At 36.4% G+C, this 27,212-nt stretch overlaps 1 protein-coding gene across 1 annotated transcript in view; it reads left to right on the top strand.

Moving 5' to 3' along the window:
- Positions 1-1,116: 1,116 nt before the first annotated feature.
- Positions 1,117-27,212, top strand: part of LOC124994818 (neuroblastoma breakpoint family member 20-like) — a 49,252-nt gene continuing 23,156 nt past the window's right edge. The window contains exons 1-5 of the mRNA XM_047567080.1: positions 1,117-1,345; positions 23,027-23,168; positions 24,031-24,072; positions 24,878-25,048; positions 27,046-27,127. The gene's annotated coding sequence lies outside the window, so the exon portion shown is untranslated. The remainder of the gene's footprint in view (positions 1,346-23,026; positions 23,169-24,030; positions 24,073-24,877; positions 25,049-27,045; positions 27,128-27,212) is intronic.

The following is a 27,212-nucleotide window of genomic DNA, read 5'->3' as shown; positions in this document are numbered from 1 at the left end:
GTTCAATACAAGCCATATGTGGGGCTTGGGATTTTTTCTTTTAAAAACAAGAATAGGGGAAATGCAACAAAATGATCTTTCCACTTTTTTCCAAAAACTTTCAAGGACAGGATAACTCATAGGGCCACAAAAGATCCATTAACCAAACCTATTTTCTCCCCCTGCCAAGTCTTAACACCCATTCCATAGTCTTAATATATATTCCTGCATGAAGATCTACAGTTCAGCTTTGCTTACAAAACCATTTAAAACTACTTAACACCAGATTGCTTCCTATAATGCCAAACAAATCGACAACTACTTCAATCTGCATTTCTTTTTTTTTAAAGGGGGCAGTTGCTGGTACAAAGCAATACTTAGCATCCACATACATTTCTCAGAAGTGGCATATGCCTGCCATTCAAAGACCTTGACACTCTCATGCTTTCAAAGAGGAATACCTAGCCTCATGTGCATAGATGCATGACGGCGAAGTTGAAGATAAATATTATAACCATTTTTTATTTATTTGAAGCACAGTAAAAAAAAATAAAACAGGTATACTTTGGAAATTCGGTGGCACAAGGTGCACTGCTGTTAACTTCAGGGATATTATAAGGTAAAGGGGGAAAAATGGAGCGAGGAAAGGAAAAAGTAAAACGAAAAAATTTTTCTTCAGTTTGAAACACTGCATCACATAATTCTACCTGCCCAAACAGACCATTTGCAAATAAAGTGGCACATCCATAAAATGGTAGCTTCCTTACTAAAATGCAAGAGTTTAAAACTGGTAACTAAACAAGAAAAGACAAAACCAAAGCGCAATGAAAGCCTAGATGGCACATCTAAAATCAGAGCTGCGGCTTGGAGTGCTCCCAAAAGCCGCTTGCCGCCTTTGCGGGGTGTGGTCCGGCCTCCAAGGCTGCGCGGCTCAGGAGGCGGCGTCCTGGGCGGGGCCGAGGGGGCGTCGGGGGGGCGGGGTCTGGGGGCCTTTGGGCCGCAGCGCGGTGGGCGGGGCCGAGGCGGAGGCCGGCGGCGCGCTGCCTACTGCGCGAGCGAGGCCGGGCTGCATGAGGAGCCTCGAGCTTGGACGAGTCTTGTGGCGGCTGCTCCTGCTGCTGAGGCGGCGGTGGGATTGGCAGCTTAGGATCGCCTGGCCCGGGACCCATGCCGGGCAGCGGAGAGCGGAAAGCGTGGAGGCTGCCCGGCCACCGGGCCCTCCGCGCCGGTGGAAACCGCACCGCGGCTCCGGAACCGACCCCCAGCCGCGTCCGTGTCCAGGGGCGGTCGAGGCCCGAGCGAGGAAGACGCTCGGGTCCTGGCGCCCACCTTGCTTCGCCCAGAATGGCGCACCACCCAGGTTAAGGTAGGTCTCACTGCGTTTTTATAAACGGTCCTCCCGGCGGTCTCCATGGAAGCCAGGTGGTCGATTTAATTAATCTCATTTTACAAATGAGTAAATCTAAAATACTGTGTTAAAGAGCGTGTTTCATGAGGACAAGCCTGAGGAATTCCCGCTCCTCGTTTCAGAATCGTTCCCCTTGGTCGCACTCTCCCGAGTGCACCTGTAATATGTGGCAATTAATTAAGGCGTCTTTATCCTCGTCCTCCACTGTCGCCAGTTAATGCGCATTAAAAACACTACCCCGAGGGCTGTAAAGCGCACATTTCAAGTTTTCAGGGATCAGACAGTGCCGCTTAAAGTGCCGCAAACAAGTGCTAAGTAGCAAACTCGTAGGGTGGACTGGATTGTGGAACCGACCCTCTGTCAGTTAGGGAAATGCGTGGCCCCACGTAGGATAGGAGGCCTGGGAGGTTTCTTTGTTTTTTCACTCAGTAACGTAATTTAGTGAAAACAGTGGACAGAGACGGATCTCTTCAGCATCACTGGAAGCGCCTGAACCTCATTTGGAAGGGTCTTTTTACGTCGCTCTGATTACTTGTTATTTAATCTCTGTTAACAGCTGAGCAAAATAATAAGTAAAATGCAAAACCCAAAGCTGTCCTTTAATTCTGGGATAAAATGTCTGAAAATCACTTGTGAACTGATTTCACCACAACGCTATCCTACTACAAACGTTGGTTCTTTAAACACCACGTGTAGAGTCGTGTTCGCTGCTCACCAACACACATGAAGCTCCACAAGGGACACGGAAACGCACTGCCCCCACCAATACAAAATATAAAGCTAAATGATGAGAACTGTTCTAATTCTGGAGTAAAATCCTGAAAATAACATGCAGAATAAGGTCACAAAAGAGGAATAAGATTTGTTTAATAAATGTGTAATGCAGATCAAGTACCCTGAAAGGATAAAGGGTTTTTAGTGTACTTAAGGAAGACTTGTCAGGGCAATTCAATTGGGAATAAAATGTGTACCCGTGAAACAACCTATAATCGGAATTGTAAAGTAAACTGTATGTAATACACAACATCAAGTGCTTCCGGTTTTAAAAAGGGAGACAGTATTATAAAGTTGTTTGAAGAAGTTCATTTAGAAAATGTAGATTTGAATTTAAGTGTTTATTCCTTTATAGCAAGGGCTGAAATTTTGAATGTTAGTTTTGGAGAAAATCCTTAGATGCTGTAACTCTTCAGTTATTTGAAGTTAAACTAAAACGCAGAACTTGAAATTTTAGCTTCCAGTGTTTATGAATGATGGAGGTTTAGAGTGCAGGCTCTGGACTTAGGCTTCTGTTAGAGTCCCAGTTCTCCATGTGTCAGCCCTGTCACTCTGGGCGACTTACTAAAGGTCTCAGTGTCTGTAAAGTGGAGATAGTGCAATAGATGTTTAGCTTCCTGGAGATGTCCATTCTGTATAAGAATTGTATCCTTTGTAGTCTGATCGTTTGTGAGGAGGGAATGGGGTTAGGTGATCTCTAAGTTCCCAGACAACTCACAGTTTTATTGGTTTGTGCTTTTTCTGTCTGCTCAAGAAATCTTCACCTGCTCTGTGGCCTTAGAAGACAACCTCTGTCTCTTCAGGAATATTTGTTCTGTCTTGTTTTGCTTTGCTTTATCCTTTAGGTGAGGTTACTAATACTCTTTGAATTGACTTTTGTGTGGTACATGGTAGTGAACAAGATTCCTTCATGTCCACATGAATATCAATTAATTCCACACGCTTTTGTGGAAATTGTCCACAATTTTGAAGAAATTGTCCTTTTGTTTTTCACTTTCCGAGAGTGTCAGTTTGGTCATGATCCAGCAAGATAGACAGTCAGACACATATTCAAACATATATATGCATCTATGTCAATTTACAAATATACATTTATATACATATATATATAATCATGCCAGAAATATGTTGTAAAAATACTGATACTACTATAAATGGTGCCATTTTGGAGATATCATTCCCTAAATGGTCATTACTGGTAGTACTGCTATACTTTCTGAACTTCTGAATTTGTGTATTAATTTTAACAGTGTATTTTAGATATTTTTGAATATTCTATGTGCACATCAGTATCTCTTGCAAATATTATTTTATTTCTTGTGTTTCTAGATACACATTCTTTGTTGCCCTGTTTCATTTGCCGAGAACTTCCAGCTTAATATCAAAAAGCCATAGTGGTAGTAGTATCTTTTTCTCATCACATGAGAAACGTGCCTTTATTTTACTAAAACAGCTGTCCGTAGGACTTTTTTGTTTTTGGAAACTCAATCTCTAGTTAAGGAACTTTTATTCTCTACTAGTTAGCTAAACCATTTTTATACTGAAAGTACACTGAATTGTATTCAATACTTTTCCCATATACATGGAATTTTTATCTTCTTCTTAATTCTGTTAAGGTGATGGCCTAAGTGATTGAATTTTGAATGTCAAATAAGTGTTACATGCGTGGAATCAAACTCATAAAGTAGTTTCTTTAAAAAAAAATCTCTGTTTTTGATAAGACTTTGCCCTATAATTTTTTCTTATCTCATTCCTGGACTCAGAATTGAGAAAATGCTAGCCTGATAAAACAAACTGGAAAAGATTTCTTTTTATTTCTCCTATTCTGAGGAAGAATGTGCATATGATTGGTGTTCTTTCTTTCATGGTACTTGGAGAACTCATTAATGATGTTATTTGAATCTGGAGTATTTTGTAAAAATATCTTCAATATATATTCTGTTTTGTTAATAGACATAAGCAGGATTGAGGTTTTTAAAAAGTTTTTTCTTGCATCAGTTTTGGAGAAATAAGCTTCAAAGATTATGCTCACTGGCTACACATTTTCAAATGTATTGGCATGAAACTGTAGTCTTTTCTTATATTGTATTGTCATCCTTGTCTGGAAGTGATGCCGTTCCAGTTTTTAATCTAAATTTTGATAATTTCTTTTTTTATTATAAACAAATGGGATACATGTTGTTTCTCTGTTTGTACATGGAGTCAAGGCATACCATTTGTGTAATCATAAATTTACATAGGGTAATGTTGTTTGATTCATTGTTATTATTTTTTTCCCTTCCCCCCACCCCTGCCACCCCTCTTTTCCCTCTATACAGTCCTTCCTTCCTCCATTCTTACCACCCTCCTTATCCCAAACCCTAAACCAAACCCTAACCCTAATGCTAACCCCTCCCACACCCCATTATATGTCCTCATCTGCTTATCAGCAAGATCATTCATCCTTTAGTTTTTTGAGATTGGCTTTTCTCACTTAGCATGATATTCTCCAATTTCATCCATTTGCCTGCAAATGCCATAATTTTATCATTCTTCATGGTGGAGTAATATTCCATTGTATATATATGCCACAGTTTCTTTATCCATTCATCAACTGAAGGGCATCTAGGTTGGTTCCACAATCTGGCTATGGTGAATTGAGCAGCAATGAACATTAATGTGGCATCTCTGTAGTATGCTGATTTTAAGTCCTTTGGGTATAGGCCAAGGAGTGGGATAGCTGGGTCAAATGGTGGTTCCATTCTAAGCTTTCTGAGGAATCTCCATACTGCTTTCCAGAGTGGCTGCACTAATTTGCAACCCCACCAGCAATGTATGAGTGTACCTTTTTCCCCACATCCTCACCAGCACCTATTGTTGCTTGTGTTCTTGATAATCGCCATTATAATTGGGGTAGATGGAATCTTAGGGTAGTTTTGATTTGCATTTCTCTTATTAGTAGAGATGTTGAACATTTTTTCATATATCTGTTGATTGCTTGTACATCTTCTTCTGTGAAGTGTCTGTTCATTTCCTTAGCCCATTTGTTGATTGGATTATTTGTATTCTTGGTGTAGAGTTTTTTGAGTTCTTTATAGATTCTGGAAATTAGCGCTCTATCTGAGGTATGAGTGGCAAAGATATTTTGATAATTTCTTCCTTCTCCCTTTTCTTAGTGAGATTTGCCATGTATTCAATAATCAAATTATTGCACTGTATTTTCTCTCTTGTGTGCTTGTTTTTGTTTCTAAAATTGCTGTGTAATTTTCTTTTCTTTATGTATTGACAGTTTATAATTATATGATTTATAAGATAGAGAATAATGTTATGATTTATGCATATGGCTTGGAAGAATTAAATCAAGCTAGTTAACATATCCATCCCCTCACATACTTAAAGTTTTTTATTGTGGTGGTAGACATATTTGAAATTTACTCTCAGGAATTTTTCAATGTACGATATTCTTTTATTAACTATATATGCCATGCTATGCTGTAGGGTTTTTGTTTTCTTTTTTTTAAAGACACAAAACAGATTCTGTATCCTTTGATCATCAACCTCCACCTTCTTCCCACTTGAAGCCTCTATACTATTTCCCTGCTTTTTGTGTCACTTTCTTCCTGACTTTATGAATGAAGCATTTGAAAAGTAAGTTTCCGCTTTTCATATTTTCTTTTTTTTAAATTCATTCTTACTGTAAACAAATGGGATAGATACATCTTGTTTCTCTGTTTGTACATGAAGTAGAGGCATACCATTTGTGTAATCATACATTTACCTAGGTTAATACTTTTTGATTCATTCTGTTATTTTTTCTCCCCCCACCTCTCCCACCCCTCTTATCCCTCTATAGAGTCCCTCTTTCCTCCATTCTTGCCCCCTTCCCACCCCCTATATGTGTCATCATCTGCTTATCAGCGAGATCATTCGTCCTTTGGTTTTTTGAGATTGGCTTATCTCACTTCGCATGATATTCTCTAACTGCATCCATTTGCAGCTGCAAATGCCATAATTTTATTATTCTTTATGGCTGAGTAATATTCCATGGTATATATATACCACAGTTTCTTCATCCATTCATCAATTGAGGGGCATCTAGGTTGGTTCCACAATCTGGCTATTGTGAATTGAGCAGCTATGAACATTGTTGTGGCTGTATCTCTGTAGTATGCTGATTTTAAGTCCTTTGGGTATAGGCTGAGGAGTGGGATAGCTGGGTCAAATGGTGGGTCCATTCCAAGTTTTCTAAGGAATCTCCACACCGCTTTCCAGAGTGGCTGCACTAATTTGTAGCCCCACCAGCAGTGTATGAGTGTATGTTTTTCCCCACATCCTCTCCAACACCTATTGCTGCTTGTATTCTTGATAATCACCATTCTAATTGGGGTGAGATGGAATCTTCAGGTAGTTTTGATTTGCATTTCTTTTATTACTAAAGATATTGAACATTTTTTCATGTTTGTTGATTGCTTGTAGATCTTCTTCTGTGAAGTGTCTATTCATATCCTTAGCCCATTTGTTGATCGGGTTATTTGTATTCTTTGTGTAGATTTTTTTGAGTTCTTTACATAAATTCTCAAAACAATTTAAGTCTGTAACTTTGTTTGACTTCAGCTGCAGCCTCATCCCTCAAGTTCTAGTATGTTTTTGAGATCATTTCATTGGAACTGCAAATGAATCATTTCTTTAAACTCTATAGTGCTGGACGGTGAAATGCCTCTCATGGGAATCCTTCAGTGCAAGGGCACCAAGGGGATGCCCATTTGCAAATGGCTTCTGTTGATAGTGAGAATTCCATGCTTCTGTTGTAATTTACTAGTTCAAAAATCTTGAATTCAAATCCCAACTGCCTTGAGGTAAAAGATGTGGGCATAAACTGATAAGCCCCCAACTAAGCTGATTTTGTCACAGTTTACTCCTGTTTACATCAAGAAACCTTTGCACAGTGAATCCCTTTGATGTTTAAAGCCTATGAAATGAACATGCAGAGCCTCACTTACTGTTAGAACCAGAGTCCATCAGAGCTGGGTCACCTATCAGGTCGTGCTTTCACTTATAATTGAGTCTTTGTTTTTATTTCTTATAGTTTCTTATTTTCTTCATTATAATTTCTGATTTTCCTAGTCTGACTCACTGCCTGTGCCTGGAGAACTGTTTTGTGCTGTGCTGTGTGGGTCATACCAGATAAACATTTTCTAATTCATTTTGATAGTTCTCTGACCTATTGGTTCTTTGGAAGTTTGTTACTGAATTTACAAGTTTTTAAAATCGATTTTGGCTTAATAAACACTATTATAATAATTAAACGAATTAAAATGTGGTGAGACCTTTTAATAACCTCTACTGGTCAATTTTTCTAAGTGTTCCTATAGGCAGTTGACAAACAGTGTATCTTCTGTTGTTCTGAGTGGTTTTCTTTATGTAGAGCAGCCACAAATTTCTAATTGGTCCAGTCTTCTGCATCATCATCATTTATTGTTATTTGATCATTTTCAACAGTTATTTAGATAGGTGAATGATGATTATGATTTTTTTTAGTTATTTAAGTTTTTGTTTTATATACTTGAGCAATGATTTTCATTTTCATTTTGGTGATTCTACTTGTTAATACTTAAAATGTTCTTTTTGCAACATGTAACCTTTCCAAAATGAGTTGTGAAAGGCTTTGTCTTTAATCGTGATAATCTCTTCACATTAAATTATGGTTATATTTGAATTTATATCTACATTTTTGCTATTTTTCTATTTGATCTATTTTTGCACTTTTTTCTTGCCCTTTTAAGATTAACTTTCCTGTGTGATATTGGAGTTTCCAGTCTATTAGTTTGTGAGTTATACATCCTTTACTATTTTTATATGATTATCCTAAAAATTGTAGCAGGTAGCATTGATATATTAGCCTGATGTAAAATAAATTTCACACTTCTTTCCAGATGACCTTAGGTCCATAAAACCTTGAGTTTTTTCATCCTCCTCCCAACTTTTGTGTTAAAGCTATCATGAACTTAATTTTGATTATCTTTTATTTCTGACATTTTATTCTGGAGATTTTTAGGCATACATGAAATGGAAGAGAACTGCCTAATTAAATAGGTCTACACATGTCCCTGTCTCAGCAATTATAAGGAGCCAACCCTATTTTTCTATACTTGATCCATTTCCTTCCTAGTCTCTTGATTGTCTTGAAACAATTTCAGACATTACATATTAATCATGTCAGTGTCTTCTCTTTTCATAATTCCCTCTCATAATTTTCTTTCTGTTAATTTCTTTAAAGTGGAATTCATAAGTGATAGGAATTGAGATTTATTGGTATGTCCCTAAGTCTCCCAATTTACAGGTGCTTTCAACATATTCCCACCTTCCCCTTGCATTTTATCTTGAAGATGCATTTTATCCTGCCCTATGCATTTGTCCTATGTGGTTTCATAAGGTTTGCAATTTGATGATTGCATCCTTATGGCATCATTTGAGAGACTTCTCTGTTTCTTGTATCCTCTGGAAATCATTAGTAATACCTACAGACTTATCCACGTTTAGATGGAATTTTTTAAAGATTTTTTTCACAGTGACTGTGTAAACTTTCCTCAGGAGACACAGGTCTGATTTCCTCTCCTTTGTGATGCCTACAACAACTGAATATGGTAATCAACGCCTATCATTTTCCTTTTGTATGTTTTCTGGAAGTATTTATTCTAAAAAGAGAAATTTCTTTTATTACCTATTTGGTTACCTGGAGTTAGGATTTTATAGGGGACAAAAGATAACTTACTGATTCTTTTCCCTTTATCCTCGTGTTCAAAATAGTAAAGTGCTCTGTCTTATTCTCAACCTAAAATTGAGATTATTAAAAAATCAGTAATTTTATGAGCTCAAGGATTCAATGCAGTTCATTTCAATCTCCTATAGTTATCATAATTATGACCAAATATTCTGGCACCATATTGATGATGGTTTCTGGGTCATTTTGCCATAACTCTATTAGTTTTTGGTAGTTGCCTGCGTTTTTTTTTTTATTGTTTGTTCCATTTAGTTATACATGACAGTGGAATCAATTTTGATCCATTATACACAAATGGAGTACAAGTTTACATTTCTCCAGTTGTACATAATGTAGGGTCACACCATTCATATAATTTTACGTGTTCATGGAATAATGATGTTCGTCTCATTCCACCATCTTTCTTCTCCCCCACCCTCTCCCCTCATTTTCCCCTATACAATCCACCATTCCCAACATTCCTCCATTTTTCTCTTATAGCTCCCCCACTCCCACCCTCCTGCAATAAGTATCAGCATCCACTTATCAGAGAAACATATTCAGCCTTTGGTTTTTTGGAATTGGCTTATTTGACTTAGCATGACATTCTCCAACTCCATCCATTTACCTGAAAATGCCATAATTTTATTCTTGCTTATGTCTGAGTAATATTCTATTGTGTATGTATATTTACCAGTTTCTTTATCCATTGATCAGTTGAAAGTGCATCTAGGTTGGTTCCACAATGTAGCTATTGTGATTTGAGCTGCTATAAACATTGATATGACTGCCTCACTGTGTAGTATGCTGATTTTAAGTCCTTTGAGTATAGGCCAGGGAGTGGGATAGCTGGGTCAAATGGTGGTTCTATTCCATTTGAGGTTCCATTCTAAGGAATCTCCATATTGCTTTCCAGAGTGGCTGTACCAATATGCAATCCCACCAGGAATGTGAGTGTACCTTTTCCCCCATATCCTCGCCAACACCTATTGTTGCTTGTATTCTTGATACTAGCCATTCAAATTGGGATGAGATAAAATTATAAAAAAGTGTAGTTTTGATTTGCAGTCCTCTAATTACTAGAGATGTTGAACATTTTTTCATATGTCTGTTGATATCTTGTATGTTGTCTTCTGTGAAGTGTGTGTTCAGTAACTTAGCCCATCTTTGATTGGGTCATTTGTAGTTTTTGGTGTTAATTTTTTTGAGTTCATTTTAAATTCTGGAGATTAGTGCTCTGCCTGATGTGGGTGTGGTAAAGATTTTCTCCCACTCTCTAGGCTCTCTTTTCAAGTTATTGTTTTCTTTGCTGAGAAAAAGCTTTTCAGTTTTAATCCATCCCATTTATTGATTCTTGCTTAGATTTCTTGCACTTTAGGAGTCTTGTTAAGGATGTCTGGTCCTAAGCCAACATGATGAATATTTGGGCTTACTTTTTCTTCTATTTGGTGCAGGGTCTGTTCTAATTCCTAGTTCCTTGATCCATTTTGAGTTGAGTTTTGTGCAGGGTGAGAAGGGTTTAATTTTATTTTGCTGCATATGGATTTCCAGTTTTTCAGCACCATTTGTTGAATAGGCTGTCTTTTTTCCAATGTAGGTTTATGGTGCTTTTGTCTAGTATGAGATAACTGTTATTTATGTGTGTTTGACTCTGTGTCTTCTATTCTGTACTGTTGATCTTTGTGTCTGTTTTGGTGCCAATACCATACCTATTTGTTACTATGGCTCTGTGGTATAGTTTTAGGTCTGATATTGTTATTCCTCCTGCTTCACTTTTGTTACTAAGGATTGCTTTGCCTATTCTGTCTCTTATTTTTCTAAATGAATTTTATGATTGCTTTTTCTATTTCTATGATGAATGTCATAGAAATGGCATTAAATGTGTATAGTTCTTTTGGTAGTATGGCCATTTTGACAATATTAATTCTCCCTGTCCAAGAACATGGGAGATCTTTCAATCTTCTAAGGTCTTATTCAGTATCTTTGTTTAATATTCTGTAGTTTTCATTGTAGAGGTCTTTAATCTGTTGTTACATTGTTTCCCAAGGTGTTTTTTTTTGTTGTTGTTGTTGTTTTGTTTTGTTTTGAGGCTATCATTAATGGAGTAGTTTTCCTAATTTCTCTTTCATTTCACTGATATATATAGAGACACGTTTTGTGTCTGATATATATAAAGACACGATTTTGTGGGTGGTTATATCCTGCTGCTTTGCTGAATTCATATATTAGTTGTAGAAGTTTTCTGGTGGAATTTTTGGGCTCTTTTAAATATCGAATCATATCATCGGTATATAGTGATACCTTGAGTTCTTTACCTATTTGAATACCTTTAATTTCTTTCTTCCAATTGCTCTGGCTAGAGTTGCAAGGACATTGTCGAATAAAAGTGGTGAAAGAGGGCATCCTTGTCTTGTTGCAGTTTTTAGAAGGAATGCTTTCAGTTTTTCTGTTTAGAAATAAATTGACCTTGGGTTTAGCATAGATAGCTTTTACAATGTTGAGGTGTGTTCTTACCATTCCTGGTGTTTCTAGTGTTTTGAATATGAAGGGGTGCTGTATTTTGTCACGTGTTTTCTCTGCATGTATTGAGACAATCATACCATTCTTGTCTTCAATCTATTGATGTGGTAAACGACATTAATTGATTTCCATATGTTGAACCATCCTTGCAACCCTGGGATGAACCCCATTTAATAATGGTGTATTCTCTTTTGACTCTGTTTTTATATGCGGTTTGCCAGAATTTTATTGAGAGTTTTGCATCTATGTTCATCAGTGATATATTGGTCTGAAGTTTTCTTTCCTTGATGTGTCTTTGTCTGGTTTTGGTATTAGGGTGAATCATAGAATGAGTTTGGAAGGGTTCCCTCCTTTTCTGTTTCATAGAATAATTTGAGGAGTATTGGTGTTAATTCTTCTTTGAAGGTCTTGTAGAGGTGGGCAGAGAATCTGTCTGATCCTGAGCTGTTCTTGATTGGCAGGCTTTGATGGTGTCGTCTCTCTGATTGCTTGAAAATAAAAAAAACAAAAACTACTCCGACACCTGGAGATTAAATAATACACTATTGAATGTTGAATGGATAGCAGAAGAAAATCAGGGATGAACTAAAATCTACAGGTAAATGAGAACACTGATACAGTGTTTCAAAATCTCTGGGACACTGTGCAAGCAGTGCTAAGAGGAGAGTTCATTGCATTGAGCCCATTCATTGAAAGACTAGAAATTCAGTGAATAAATGACGTAATATTACATCTCAAAACCCTCCTGTGGTTCTTTATGTAATGTTTGTTTTGAAGTTACCTTTGCCTTAGTCTTTATGAGGGAAAGGATTGTCCCCCACGTTGTCTATGCTCTCTTTTCTCCATACCTTGACTATTGGTGTTCCTGTTACTAGGTGGCCTTCACATGCATCTTCATGTGGGAATCCTCTTTGTTCTAGGTTTTACTCAAATGCTGCATCCTTCATAGAGGTCTCTCTAGCATTCAAGTCAAATTACTGTTTTTTCTCTGTTTTCAGATAGTGTATTATAATTTTTATGTAAGTTCTTGAACATTAAAAAGTATTTTTTTGTCTCACTAATCTGTTTCATATGAGGTATTTTTAAGTCTTGTTTGATGCATTCTGAGTGCATAATGTGTTGCTTGGCCCAAAGTAATCCATACTGTCTAATGAAGCTTATACTTTGAACCGTGTGTGTGTGTGTGTGTGTGTGTGTGTGTGTGTGTGTGTTTTAATCACCTATTACTTTCCAGATACTGCTTTAAATGCTAGGGCTGTAGCAATTAAGTCAACATGTTGTTAGGGATGAGAAAGTGATATGCAAACAGATTCATGATATGCCAGTGATGCTAAGTGGTATATAGAAAAATAAAGCAAGTAAAAGGGAAAGGAGATGGGGAAGGTGGGATGGGTTGTTTCTCTTTTCTGTGGGTTAGGAAAAGCCATTCTTATTAAGGTGACATTTGATGAGACACCTGAAAGGAGTAAGGGAGCTAGTTCTGTTTTTCTGTGCACAGTTCCGAATAGAATCAGCATAAGCAAAGTCTGTGGGGATATGAGGGTAAACAAAGGACCAAGGAGTTCAGGGGGTAAAGTGAATGAACAGAGATGTCAAAAATTCTCAGGAGCATTGGGTAAATAGAAAAAAAACTAATTCCATAGACTTAAATTGAACAGTTCATTTGCAGCTGAATTCAGGCATAATCTATTGCCTTTTAAGAATTCTTGTCCATACATTAAGTGACTCCTGTAATTTTTATTTACATGACAGTTATAAGAATGACTTTTAAATTGTTGTAAATTGTTGTTCTCCACTCAAGATCTGATTTTATTCTTCTGCATGTAGATCTGTACTAGTAAACCATACTAGGCAAGGCATCCAATCATGATTGGAAAAGAATCAACCTGTAGTCATCCAAAGCCAGAAAAATTGTGTGTGTGTGTGTGTGTGTGTGTTTTGGTACCAGGGATCGAACACAGGGGCACTCAACTATTTAGCCTCATCCCCAGCCCTTATTTATATTTTATTTAGAGACAGGGGTCTCACTGTGTTGCTTAGCACCTCACTGTTGCTGAGGCTGACTTTAAATTTGTATCATCTCAGCCTCCGGAGCCACTGGAATTACAGGCATGTGCCAAGGGTCAGAATTGTATTATCCAATCAGGAATGTTTTCTAAATTATCTTCATATAAAATGCTTACATTATTGATAGATCATCTATTCCTGTACTTAAAAATCTATGGTATCAAATAAATTAATAATTTGATAGAATTATTGTAACACTTCTTAAGGCATTGGCATTGATAAGCTGTTGTCATTCTCAATTGAAGTAGAATTATTACCTTATTGGTCAACCTGGATAATAGATTATAATATAATCTATAATTATTAGAAAATGAGTTGTTTTAACTTTAACATATTTATTGTAACAGTGTGTTTTATACAAGTTTTTACTCTTAAGTATTTACTGAAATTGTTTATTTCAAATTAAATAGCAAGATAGAAATAGGGTATTAATGAAAACAAATCTTCATGTTGATATTGTGATGTCTGTTGAAGCAAAATAAGTCATTAACTTCTGAATTATTTCATTTCTCAATTGTTTCTAGTCTCTAGTATATACCCTGTTAGAAAGATATCATGTAGATTTTAAATAACTTTTTTTAAAAAGTTTTTTTAAACTAACAAGTTGATTTCAGGCATATTTGATAAAGGCTTTCTCCAGAGGACACTTAAATTCAGTTCTTGATTTCTCTGTTCTTAATGATTGTTGTGAATTCTGATATGACACCTGAAATTCCTCCAGTCTTTTTTCTCTAAAATTGTAATAGGAATTCAGATTTTTTTTGGTTCTTTTTAGTTATACATGACACTAGAATGTATTTTGACCTGTTACATGGATGGACTGTAACTTCCCATTCTTGTGATTGTACATGATATGGAATTACACTGATTGTGTATTCATATACGAACATAGAAAATTTATGTCCAATTCATTCTCCTGCCTTTGCCATTCCCATCCCCCTCACTCTTCCCTGTCCAATCCACTGAACCCCCACTCTTCCTTCTCTCTGCCTGTTGCGAGTCAACATCTGCATATCAGAGAGAACATTGGGCTTTGGGTTTTTTGGGATTGGCTTATTTCACTTAGTAAGATAGCCTTCAGTTCCATCCATTTACTAGCACTTGCATTAATATCATTCTTCTTTGTGGCTGAGTAATATTCCGTTTTGTGTATGTACCACATTTTCTTTATCCATTCATCTATTGAAGGGCACTTAGGTTGGTTTTATAGCTTAGCTGTTGTGAATTGAGTTGCTGTGAACACTGATATGGCGGTGTCATTAGAGTATGCTGATTTTAAGTCCTTTGGGTTTATGTGATGAATACTTTGAGTGTTTTGGATTGAGAAATGTTTGCTTTATACATTCCTCCATTGAATTATGTGTACCTGGGTAACATCAGGATGACCTGATTGAGCATGCCTATTGTGACCATAGATGCCAGTTTGGAACAGGGATGTACAAAAGCTGTCTGATAACACCCCGATACAGATTGACCTGAAATGTAAGTACATATTAGTCTGCCTCACATCTTTAATCACAGTTTTTTACAGGCTGTAGCCAATAGCTTTTTCTGCCTGCAGGAATACCCATACCCATTCTCATTTCTCTCTCTGTCTCTCTCTCTCCCTGTCTCTCTCTCTCTCTGTATCTCTCTCTTTCTACCCATTCTCATTTCTCTCTCTGTCTCTCTCTCTCCCCGTCTCTCTCTCTCTGTATCTCTCTCTTTCTTTCTCTCTCTCTCTCTCTCTCTCTGTGTGTGTGTGTGTGTGTGTGTGATGACCTAGTCTTTGTATTCTTCTCCTTAACAGTACTCTGCACAAAGTCCTCTTTTATAAAGGTCAAGCTTGTGTATATTTTCTTTTCTCTGTTTTTCCAAACAACTTTGCTATCATGCATCACCAGCTTCTTTAGAGTCTATCTTACAAGAATCTGTGTTACATTTATCTCTAGACTTACATAAAAAACATGACATTACTTCTGCCCCAGGCATTCAAGTAAATGGTCTCTGCCAAATGTCATTTTTCTATTCAAAGAATATTACCACTAAAAAAAGACATGATGTTACTTCTCCCCCAGTTGTTCAAGTAAATGGTCTCTGCTAAATGTCATTTTTCTACTCAAAGAATATTACTACTAAAAAGTGGATTTGTATTCACAAAAAAAAAACATATTAGACATGTGAAACAACCAGGCACTTAGCAAAATAAGACTGTTAAAAGGGGAAATCAGTCTTTTTTTTTAATATGCTGTCATATCATTTAGAAATCGTTCTCTCATTCCATGCCTCTCTCTTCTGTTGATTTTGTTATCTTTTGCCATGTATAAGCCTTTTAATTCAGTGAAATGCCCTCTATTTTTGCCTCTGTTACCTATATTTTTGGGGTAATTTTTAAAAAATGTTAGCCACGACCATTATTAAGAATCTTTTCCTTGTTCTGGTGGTTTTATCATTACAGATCTACATATAAGTCTTTAGTTCATTTGAGTTGATTTTGTATGTGGTGAGAGGTGAAGGTCTCAATTTCATTCTTCTGCAAGTGGTCATCAGTTTTCCCAACACTATTTATTGAAGAGACTGTCTTTTCCCCATTGTGTATTCTTGGTACCTTTGTCAAACATCAGATGGATAGATGTGGATTTACTTCAGGGCTCTCTTCTCTGTTCCATTGGTATATATGTCTGTTTTTTGAACCATCTCTCTAATAACAGTTAATATCCAAAATGTATGAAGAATCCAAAGAACTCAATAGCACGCAAAGAAATAATCTAATTGATAAAGGGACAAAGGACCTTAAAAGTCATTTCTAAAAGGAAGACATGAAAATGACAAACAGGTATATAAAAAAGTCACATATCACTAATTATCATAGAAATGCAAATTGAGATACCACCTTACATATGTTAGAATGAGAATTACCAAAAAGGCAAAAAGTAACACATTGTGGCAAAGATAATGGAGAAAAAGGTGCCTTTTTACATTATATGTAGGACTGTAAATTGGTGTAGCCATCGTGGAAACCACTATGGAGATTCTTCAGAAAATCAAAAAAGAACTACCAGATGATCCAGCAATTCCTCTTCTGGTTAGTTATATATTGAAAGCAAATGAGCTTTCTCAAAAAGTTCTCTGCACTTCCCTGTTCTTTGCAGAATTATTCATATTAGTTGAGATAAGGAATCAGCCTGAATGTCTGTCAGCACATGAATAGAAAAAGAAAATGTGTATGTACATGATGGAATACTATGCAGTATTCATAAAGAAGGAAATTCTGTCGTTGTGACTATGTGGATGAGCCTGGAGGCTGTTATTCTAAGAATCATGCACATCAGGATAAACATTGCATGATGTCTTTTGCGGGATCTCCAAAAGTGGAACAGAAACAAAGAGTAGAATAGTGGCTGCCAGAAGCTGTGGGTATGTGAGAAGATGTAGTCAAGAGATAAAATTTCTGGTAGATAGGAAGAATAAATTCAGGCTATCTGCTGTGGAATTTGGTGACTGTAGTTCTAAGAGTGTGCTGAATGCTTGAAAATTGCTGAGAGTCAGTTTTAAATATTCTTACCACAAAACCATGATGAATATGTGAGGAAACAAATACCTCAATTATCTTGATTTAGCTATTACAAAATGTATACAAATACCAGTGCATCATGGTATGCACTGTCAAGATAGACAATTTTATTTGTCAATTAAAAAGTAAACAGAAATAAAAATAAAATCCTGTCATAAACCTAAGTTCTTTGATATGATTTAAAAAAAATATGATCATGCTTGAGCATCCATAGAAAGTGGGTTAGGAAGTACTCTTTTCGCTATCGTGTCCCATCTTTGGAGAGCCAGAACGCACCTTTCTTAAAAACCACGATGTGATGTAATTGTGTTTTGGGGAAAGACTTATGTATTTGATTGATCCATATGAAGTTACCATTTTTATAAGTAAAAAACCTGACAGTTTTCCATATGATCATCTAAATACCAGTGGACAAGAAAAGGAGGGACAGATGTACAGAAACTCATTAGTCCAGAACAAGTTAGCATTAAAAGTAAAAGGCATTTATAATTAACCTGAGGATGCAACTTGATGTATAAAAAAGTATAATTAAATAGCGACTATATTTATTGTTGTTCTTTAGATTACACAAGGTTAAATTTCCTACAAAGAAATGGAAAGTCTTATCAACATAGATGAATTTAATTTCTTCTATGAACCACGTTTCTAAGATTTGAAGGTCATCAGAACTTTTCCAGAAGCTATCTACCCACCACTAAACTTAAAATATTTATTATAAAAATTTAAATTCTCATGTTATATAACTTTATCATGTGAACATCATTTTAGTCCATATAGAAAATGGGATAATTGTAAATGAATTAGTAGTAATCAATGGCACAAATAACATTTGACATATCAAATGCTTACTATATGTCATGTAGTATTTTAAGGATTTTGTTATATATGACTGATGTAATATGTATAATACAATTAGAAAAAGTAACATAGTAATCTGTGAGACTTCCTTTTCATTGCAATTTGTGACTGTAATTTGTAATTTTGAGGTCTAATCTCTAGGAAATTAAACACCCCAAATTAAACTAACATGTGAATATTGACTAGACTGAAAAACAAGTTTAAATGTTTCCTATGAAAAATAAGAAATTAGCTTTAAAAGTCAAAATGTGATGTTGACCGATATCCCTATTGTTTGAATCCTATAGAAACAAATAAATATCCTGGTCAAAATTTTATATACTTGTATTCAAAGAAAATATGCATAAATGTATGTGTTTGCTGCATGTGTGCTATTTTCTTTGCAAAATAATGAAAGGTTTCTGGAACCTTGGAAAGTGAAGAGTACTGCAGTGATTTTAGCAATTCTTGAAGTTAAATTCATCTTGGTTTAGAAAGCTAATTTGTTTTGCATAAACTTTTGATTCATTTTCCTTTTTCTAGTTAACCAGTTGTTTTGTTTTTTTAACCTTTATTTATGAAATCACACTTTGATTCTGACTGTGGAATCTCTGACAGCTTTACTTCTATAGGGCTAAATTCCAACAGTGTTAATATTGACGCAAGCTCTTTATAGTCTCTTATTGATATTCTCTAGTCTTTAGAACTTCATTTATATTTAAAATAAAGGTAAAATCCTTTTCAATTTTCTTAAATTTCTTTGAGTGTGTGGCATGCAGTTTTGTAATGTTCCATGCCTTAGGCTACTCATTATTGGAAAGTGTTATATTTTATATTATATGATTCTTTAAAAACTTAGAATGTAAGAGTTGAAGAAAGCTTTTAGAATAATATTAGAGATTCTGAATTTCCAAGTAAGTACATTTTCCCTTTCTAAGTATAATTGAGATTTCCAAGAATTTTTACTGAAGTGTAATTTGATATTCTGAATTTTGTAGTTTCAAGAAAGACTAAATTGTTAGAGGAGATATAAATAATTCAATAAAGGACTGAATGCAAAATATCATGTACTTGATAAATTTATGTAAAGGTTCCTATCTATCTGATCCAGCACTAAGCTGAAGTCATCAAGGTCAGAGGATTGCATTCTTTGTGATACAAGTAGTTTTCTTTTACTCCCTTCCTGACAACCATTGGATTAATCCTGCCCATACCTCCTGTATTTCTTAATATAACAGTGGATGAAAGATAGAAGACAGACCAGAGCCAGTACAGAGCCATCACAGATACAAGTGAATATGTTACTAGTGTGATATTTAGATACATATGTGTATTTGCCTAGGTACGTATATAGACACATATGTATATGTAGTAACATTCACACACACTTATCTATATATTACAACACTACTATACAAAATGGTGCAGACCTATGATTGACAGTTTGTTCTCATTTTAATTTTTAAAGGTGGTAAAATGAGATTAACTTTTTTTTTGATCAAGCATCAAGTTCACACATTGATAATTTCACAGGACACACAATATCTACAAAATGTTTGTGTTTCATAGGGGTAGTTACTGAGGGAGCAATAGTAGTTTTGGCAGTTTCCTAAAATGGGCAAAGGTTAAACCTAAACTCCTCTTAATTTTCAGGAACTTAATGACTATTCTAAATTTATAATTTAAAATCTTGATGCTGTCTCTCTTTTAGCAACAACATAAATGATAGGTTTTATATCTGAAATATAAATAATTTACTATCATTAATTCTCCTCTTTTGACTACTAAGCATAATGTCCTGCCGAAAGCATTCATGGAAAAATGTTTGTTAAAAATATTTAGTCAGTTGCCTGTGTTAGAGGAAAAATGTCCAAGACTCTTGACCTACAGGTACCATCTTTGACATTTATTTACTTTCATCCCCTTGATTTCTTTTGTCTCAGAGTCACAAGCAGTGATTGAGGATGACTAAAGCAACTTGTTTGACCTCTGTTCTGGTACTTGACAAATTATTTTGGGCCAAAAAAGTTCTGTGTATTTTATCAACATAGTAATCAAAATTCTCAGTTTGCTCATTTGATTGTGTTTCGTCATTTTCCCCACATTGTGTCCCTTAAGTTGTTTTAAGATTTTATTGGCCAATCCCTCATTTTCCTGGAGTTTGTACTTGGAAGTTCACCAGATAAACATCAAATCAATAATACTTAATTGAACTCTCAGTATAGGTGCTGTGTTTATTTCACAATGCTTAACTAATCTCCCCCAATAGAATAGTTCAGTGCTATTTTCATAATGTGAATAGTATTATGAGCCCTAAAAATATTTTTTGTTGTAGTCAGTTATTAATTATGAGGCAAAGCTTCATTCTTTTTTCTCCCTTGGTGTGTAATCATACTACTTACTGTTTATCATGGCGTGAATCTCGTGTATACATAAATTGGTTATGTATACTTCAATTGCATATAGTTTATGAATATTCTATAATTTTTCCACTATGTAAGATCTGTTTGAATTAATATTATTTTTTAGTTATGTCAATACCCATCTTATTCAAGCAGGCTGTCAGAAATGTCATCTTTATCTTTCATGAAGTGGCGTAAGCCCAGACTATTTCATTCTAGTTATAATGTGATTGCTAATGTCTTTAATTAATATACAAAGAATATATTTTGTATGTTTAAATAGAATACCCCCTGTGTGATACAAAGCATATTATTTTGCCCAGAGCAAAAACAAAACACAAACCCAAAAAGAACAACCAGGCACCGATACAGTTCACACTTACTTATTTTCCCATTACTATAAAAATTTGATTTGTCATAATGTTAGTTAATTGTGTTGAACACTGAATCCAATTAGTTTCCCAAGGAAAAAGGACAGGATTAAACAAGGACTTTGGTAAGATTGGAATGGAGTACTGAAATACATTAATTAGTTTGAGGCATGTTTTAATAAAAGCAGTGCTTTATTAAATGTAATTTTATTAAATGTTCATTATTAAATGTTATTAAATAATATTAAGTAGATAATGTGTGTTCACACATTGAACAATGTGTTATTGACAAATTTAATTTTTACTTCTTCTAAAAACCATAATCTTTGCATTCAGTTCATTGTACTTCAGTGCAAATATTGTGTAGCATATGTGTGTGAATCCTTCAGTATAGAAATATGAGAGATTATAAAACTGCCAGAAACCAAATATAGGAAACTTTTATGCTAAATCATACAAATTCCTATATAATCACCTTGTAAACATTAGAAATAATGAAAGGCTTAATCTAGCTGATAAATAACCTACATAAACATTTTTTTTTTAATGGGTGCACATAGGGATAGCCAACACAGTTAATAACATTAAGCAATCTTAGGGTAAAATCATTGGTTTCTTTGAATTTTGCAATGATGATTATGAAAACAGTCATACTTTAGAAGCAACTAGGTTCACATTTTCATTGGATCCAAAACAAATATTAACACTTCACACAAATCTTAAACTAAAGCTTTTCTTTGTTATAAAAGCAAATGCAAATACATAAAATGGTTTTAAAGCAACTTGAGTACAGTTGTTCCTTCATATCTGTGGTTTCCACACCTGTGGATTCAATCAACCGCAGATCATTCATAATGTATGTAGTTGGACCTCTTTCTGGCTGCAGCTGTACTAAACATGTACAGGCTGATTTGTCATTCTGTAAACAATACAGTATAAAAACCATTTAGATACTATTTACATTGTATTAGGTATCATGTAGAGTCTGTAGATGACTGATAGTACCAGGTAGTGTGTGTGTACATGATATGCAGATACTACACCATGTTACTTAAGGGATTTGAGCATCAGTATACTTCAGTACCTGAGGAAAAGTCTTGAAATCACTCTCTACAGATCAAGGGACAACCATATATCAAATGACGAAGTTATTAAATGATTGTTTTGAATAACTCTATATGCAGACAAATCTCATTTTTAATGTAGTTGATCAAGATAAGACTTATGTAACTTCCTTTTTGTAGCTATGTTCTGTGTAATGTCTTTCTTACAGATAACAGTTGAAAAATGAAGAGAGTGTAATAGAGATGTTTTGATTTCTACCTAACAGGTCACTTGGTGTTGGCAGATTGTAACTAAAAGATAATGTGTAAACTAATATGATTTAAATTGTTTGTTCTTTCAAATGAGAAACAAAAGAATACAATTCCAAGTTTAATAACAAAATTTATAAAACAATTTGACTTCATGTTTGAAAAAAGATTATACAGTGTCATAAAATATAATGCCTGTATATTTGTGTGTGTATGTATACACTCACATATGTATGAAGGTAAATAGGTAGGTGGTTGATTCATTGATTCATATAGGAAAGATACCACATTGCTACTTCTAATATAAGAGCCAATTTCCAACAATTTCCTATATTTTTCCTGCACTCTTGGTTTTACCAAGTCTTTTTTTATGGCTCCAGCCCAAGTTATTCTGAGATTCAAAGTAACACAAACACAAATTTACCCATTTATTTGATAAGCATCTAATTGGGGCAACTGTTCTATGCTGGGCTTCATGAGGGTAGAAATAATCAAGCTTCACCAAAGTTTTTAAACTCAGAATCTACCTCTGTACTCTTGCGTGGATAAATTGAGGTAGAGATGTATATCTGGTTTATGTGTGGTTGACTGTAGCTTATTTGCAGGGATTTCATAGCAAAGAACCAGAAAATTATGATATCTATTCACAATATAGAGAAAGAATCCTAGAATGCACAAAATCTCTTGGATTCTGCAATGTCTCAAGAGCTTCAACCTCTGATTTGTGTAAAAATGGACACAATTTATAGAAAAGTTTGTGTGTGTGTGTGTGTGTGTGTGTGTGTGTACGCATGTGTACACTCTGTGGGTCACTGTTGTATCACACAGTGGGGATTCTCATCCATCATTCTCAGCTCACTTCTAGTCAGTGCATCTTCTCCTATGATGAAACTCATGAAAGCAGCAGCACTCTGCCATTATCCTAGGTGGACCAATTTCTTTTTCTTAGAAGGCTGTACCCCTGACCTGTGACCACTCCCTTAGGTATCTTTCAGGACCACCTGGAACTCTTGTATCTAATCCTTCTTGGTTTAATGTTTAATGATACACTTTATCACACCAGGCTGAGCAAAGAAGGACAGGAGGAAAAGGAGGAAGTGGAGGAAGTCCTGAAGGACTCATTGGATGACGGCCTTGAGACATCCTCTAGTCACTATGAATTGCCTGACATCCACCAACCTCCCTTCTCCAGTGTTAACCTCTGGGTGAGCATGAAGTCTCTTCTCTGGATGCATCTTGGGTGTAGTTCATTAAAAGAGAACTGTATTCCTCTCAGTCATATTTCTCAGGGGTGCAATGAAACTTCAGGATGGTGAACCCAGGAATAACCAGAGTAGGGTGGTTGTGGAGACTACAACAGCCTCACAGGCACCACTGATGCATATGTAGCAGAGGTCTGCATGCTCTCTTTCCTCCAAGCTATATCAGCCGATCTCTCCATAATATCTGTGCTAATTTTTGATCCTGAACAGTAAGTCTACTTTGAGATTAGAGACTGTATAAATAGGTTAGTACTCCTGATTGCCTCACAGGAGATAGTGTAGGCATGGTCTCTCATTAATGTTTTAGAATTATTCCAGAAGGCCTGAACTGGAGCCTGACATATTCCACTCCCTTTAATAGAAATTATCCCGTTTTCTCACTAGCACCAAAGGTCTTTTCTCATGGAAGTTCTGTAGATACACACATCATTTCAGTCCCAGTATATAATCTCCAATCTACCAAGAAATAGCAGCTTCTGGTGTAAGGTATGAGTCTTGAAGAAAGTTTTCTAGAAACCAGTCTTCAATCTTTTCTTGATCACTTGGATAATGAATAGTTTTAACTGATCATCTAAAGTGTGAAGCTATTAATTGACCAAACAAGGGGTCTCTGTCTAGTGACTAAGGAAAGGACACCTTTCCATTTCTCAGAAGATACAACCCAAGACTTCCATGAGTGTCCTCCTCAGAGTTTCCTTTTATCACATAAAGAATGTGCTCACCCTATGTTTAAATTGGCCCAGGTTTGGTAATGGGGCATAAAGTGAAGTTTTTCTTGGGACTGTCTGTCTGTATATATTTGCAGATACTCAAGGCAATCTGAAGCAATAGAACCAGTGGACTCCAGGTAAGTAAGAAAATCATGGGTCGTGTATGTAATGGTGACATCTTGAGATTGCAGGTCTGGGGAAGAGCAGAAAGTGCTGAATGTACTTATTTCACCATTCTGATAACCAGGAAGGGGATCAATTTTTTTTCCCCCCTGGTGATTCTTTTCTTGGTTTCTACCTTCCATTAGTTTTTACCTGTAGTAACTTAGAGAGAGTTCTTCCAATGGTGTTAAACCAAAGTCATGTTTCCTTTACTCACAGTGAACCACTGCACTCTCTTGTGTAAGGTAGTTAGGAGATGTACATCATTTTCTGTGAGCTTGGCCTGAGTTTGTTGACTGGGATTTCATAGCAAGAAATGTGACCAAACCAAACCAAAGTCAGATTAAATCAAAATATTAAAGAACAAGGCCTGAATACCCAACATCTTTTGGAATGAATAATGCCTTGGGAACCCTTATTTACCAGAACCCTTCAAGGAAAGTGGAACAAAGGACACTGGGGTTGTCCCATCTGTTATGACTGTCACTGTGGCATGACATGCCTGAACCACCGAGGGAAAGATGAGTCTCCTTCCTGATCAGCAGTGTTACCTAACCAGTGAACTGAGCACCTGCTGCCCTCTCTCACACTCCACCCTCCTCAAACTCCCTTGAAACTCACATTCTAAGCAAAGGGGATTGATTTGTTCCTCTGCTTTGAAGGTATAGCCACTCTGCTTTCTGAAGCTCTTCCTTAAAGGTTTCAGTCAAGACCAGGTGAGGAGGTGTGAAGTAACAACAATTATTGAATGTTTAGCATTCTGCTCTCCTTACATACCAGGGCTCTGCATGGCACTGCAAGAAGAGAAGGACATAAATGGAAGTGCTGGTGGACTCATTAGATGGGGTGTTTTCAGCTCATTCCAACTGTCTTGGCTTGTCTCACTCCACTGGCTTCCCAAGAGACCAGCCTCCTGGACGAGGAGCATGTGGTTTACTCTGGATGTGGCAAGTGAGTACACCCCTTAGAAGAAGAAGACTTCTCAGGTAACCTCAGTATTCTTTAATTTCAGCCCTCTGGGAGGGTGGGGAGATCTCCTTGCAGCCAGGTACTGTGGTCACTCATTGGTTTGAGTGAAACACTAGGATCAGGTTTGAAGCACATTGGGTGGGTCAATTAGCTTGCACTCTTCCTACTTACAGCCACACCTGTCCCACCTGGGCACTCACTGGCAAATGCAAGGTATGGAGCAGTGCAGGCAGGGGTGAGGAGAGTGAATGTATCCAAGGAAACTCAGACAGTTCTTCAACATGCAGATGCCTCATCATCAGTCCAAATGATTGTTTTGCAGTGAGTTATCTGACTTTTCCTCTATTTGTCCTGTAAATGTAAATTCTCAACAATGTTCTTTGAGCATTCATGGCTATCCAAGAAGGATGGCAAAATCACATCTATTTTTGGAAATGGTACCATGTTTTCTTGACTCCAAGCAAGAGGCGTATGTTTCCTGTATGGGTCACTTTATAGCAAAAACCAAACAAAATGAAAAATAAAAATATCACATGCCATCCTACCATTAAGAGTCAGAAGAACTGGGCTTCTATTCATGACTCAGGAGCATGTCTTCACTGGGCCACAGCTTATAAAATGTAATGAGAAAAGAAAATGTTGCAGTTTACAAGAAATGAGCCAGAATCACAATTGGAAGGTGTTTGAGAGAGAGAAATCCCATTTTCCCTTTCTGAAAATGTCTCTATCCCACCTTAGGAAATATTATTTTCTGATCCAAGTTCAGGTGTAAGGACCGCATCAATTAAGCCAGAAGATATAAGAAGAGAGATTCTGACGTCTACCTACGTCAGCATTCAAAAAAATTCCTCCCCCAGGAAGACCCTGATAGCTACCAGGGGCAGGACATTCAGAAGTAACTGGCTGAGGGCTGCAGACTGGCAGAAAGCCTTGCCTCAGTCTCAGTGCAGGTTGGGTGTACTTGATCACACTGAGGTGCTCTGAAGTCCCTGGTTCACGGGACAGTCCACCCCTCCACCAGTAACATTTCACCAGATGTTTTGATTTCTCCATCACAGTCAAGGCCAAGGCAAGATGAGTACAGTGTGGGCAGGAACAAAAGGACAGCTGCATTACATCGGAGGTGATGGTATTCCAACTCTCTCTATCCTCCCCAATGGTATGTGGCCTCTGGGGCAAGAGATAGCAATTTCCAGTGCTCAAGGACAGGAGGCAGATTCTTAGAGGGCAGAGAGACTGGACTAGTAAAGTTTCCCCAGCTCTTCCTGAGCTCTGGCTTTTATACCTGTAGGCACATGGTTCACTTCTGCCTTCTGGGGTTTTTGCTTTCTCTCCTGTAAAGTGAATCAAATAATGTGTTGCATTTAGCTGTAGCAATTGAATGAAGGGATTCCCATGGATTTATTTTAAGATTCCATAGTGGTGGTTCATGTTTGGGGTTGCTTCAGTTAAAAAAAAGAATGTGGTGGTAGAAATGTTGGTTCATATTAGTACAGATTGCAAAGAGAAATTGCCCATAGTACACTGCGGAAGCCACCTTGGAGATGAGCACCAAACTCTCAATATGGAAAGAAGTGCACAACAGGGAATAGGTTCTGTTTCAGGACTGTGGAGACATGCAGAACACGTAAGCCTGGGAATGAGCTTTGTATAAAGAATAGAGATGTAACTATAGGAATCCAGAAGAACCTGGACAAACATCCAGTGACCATGAGACAAAAGTACATTTAGACTCTACCATTGAACTCAGAGCCTGCCATAATGGTCCAGACACCTCGTGAGTGCACATGAAGGATCAGTACATCAACACAGAGCATTTCTTTAAATTCAACATATGAGATTATTCAGTACAATCCTGTGTGTGCATCCTAAATTCATAAACACATAATTTATGCCAGCAGGCTCAGGTAGGCTGCTGTATGGAAATGTGCAAAATAGAGCTATTTAATGACTTTGGACATTTCTCAATTGTTTTGCAGAATATGATGAGACGGATGAAGAAGAAGATGGAGAGTCACTAGATTCCATGTAACAATGAATGATCAAGGCTAATAAGCAAAGGTAGTATAATGGGGTTTGAGTGTTCTAAAATATACATCATGAGATCAAAATTAGCTGTGAACGCCAGAATCAAAGGTATAAAGTG

Source organism: Sciurus carolinensis, chromosome 1 (assembly GCF_902686445.1).
Source record: "Sciurus carolinensis chromosome 1, mSciCar1.2, whole genome shotgun sequence".
NCBI classification, from domain to species: Eukaryota; Metazoa; Chordata; class Mammalia; order Rodentia; family Sciuridae; genus Sciurus; species Sciurus carolinensis.
This window is presented reverse-complemented; position numbering and strand designations above follow the sequence as displayed.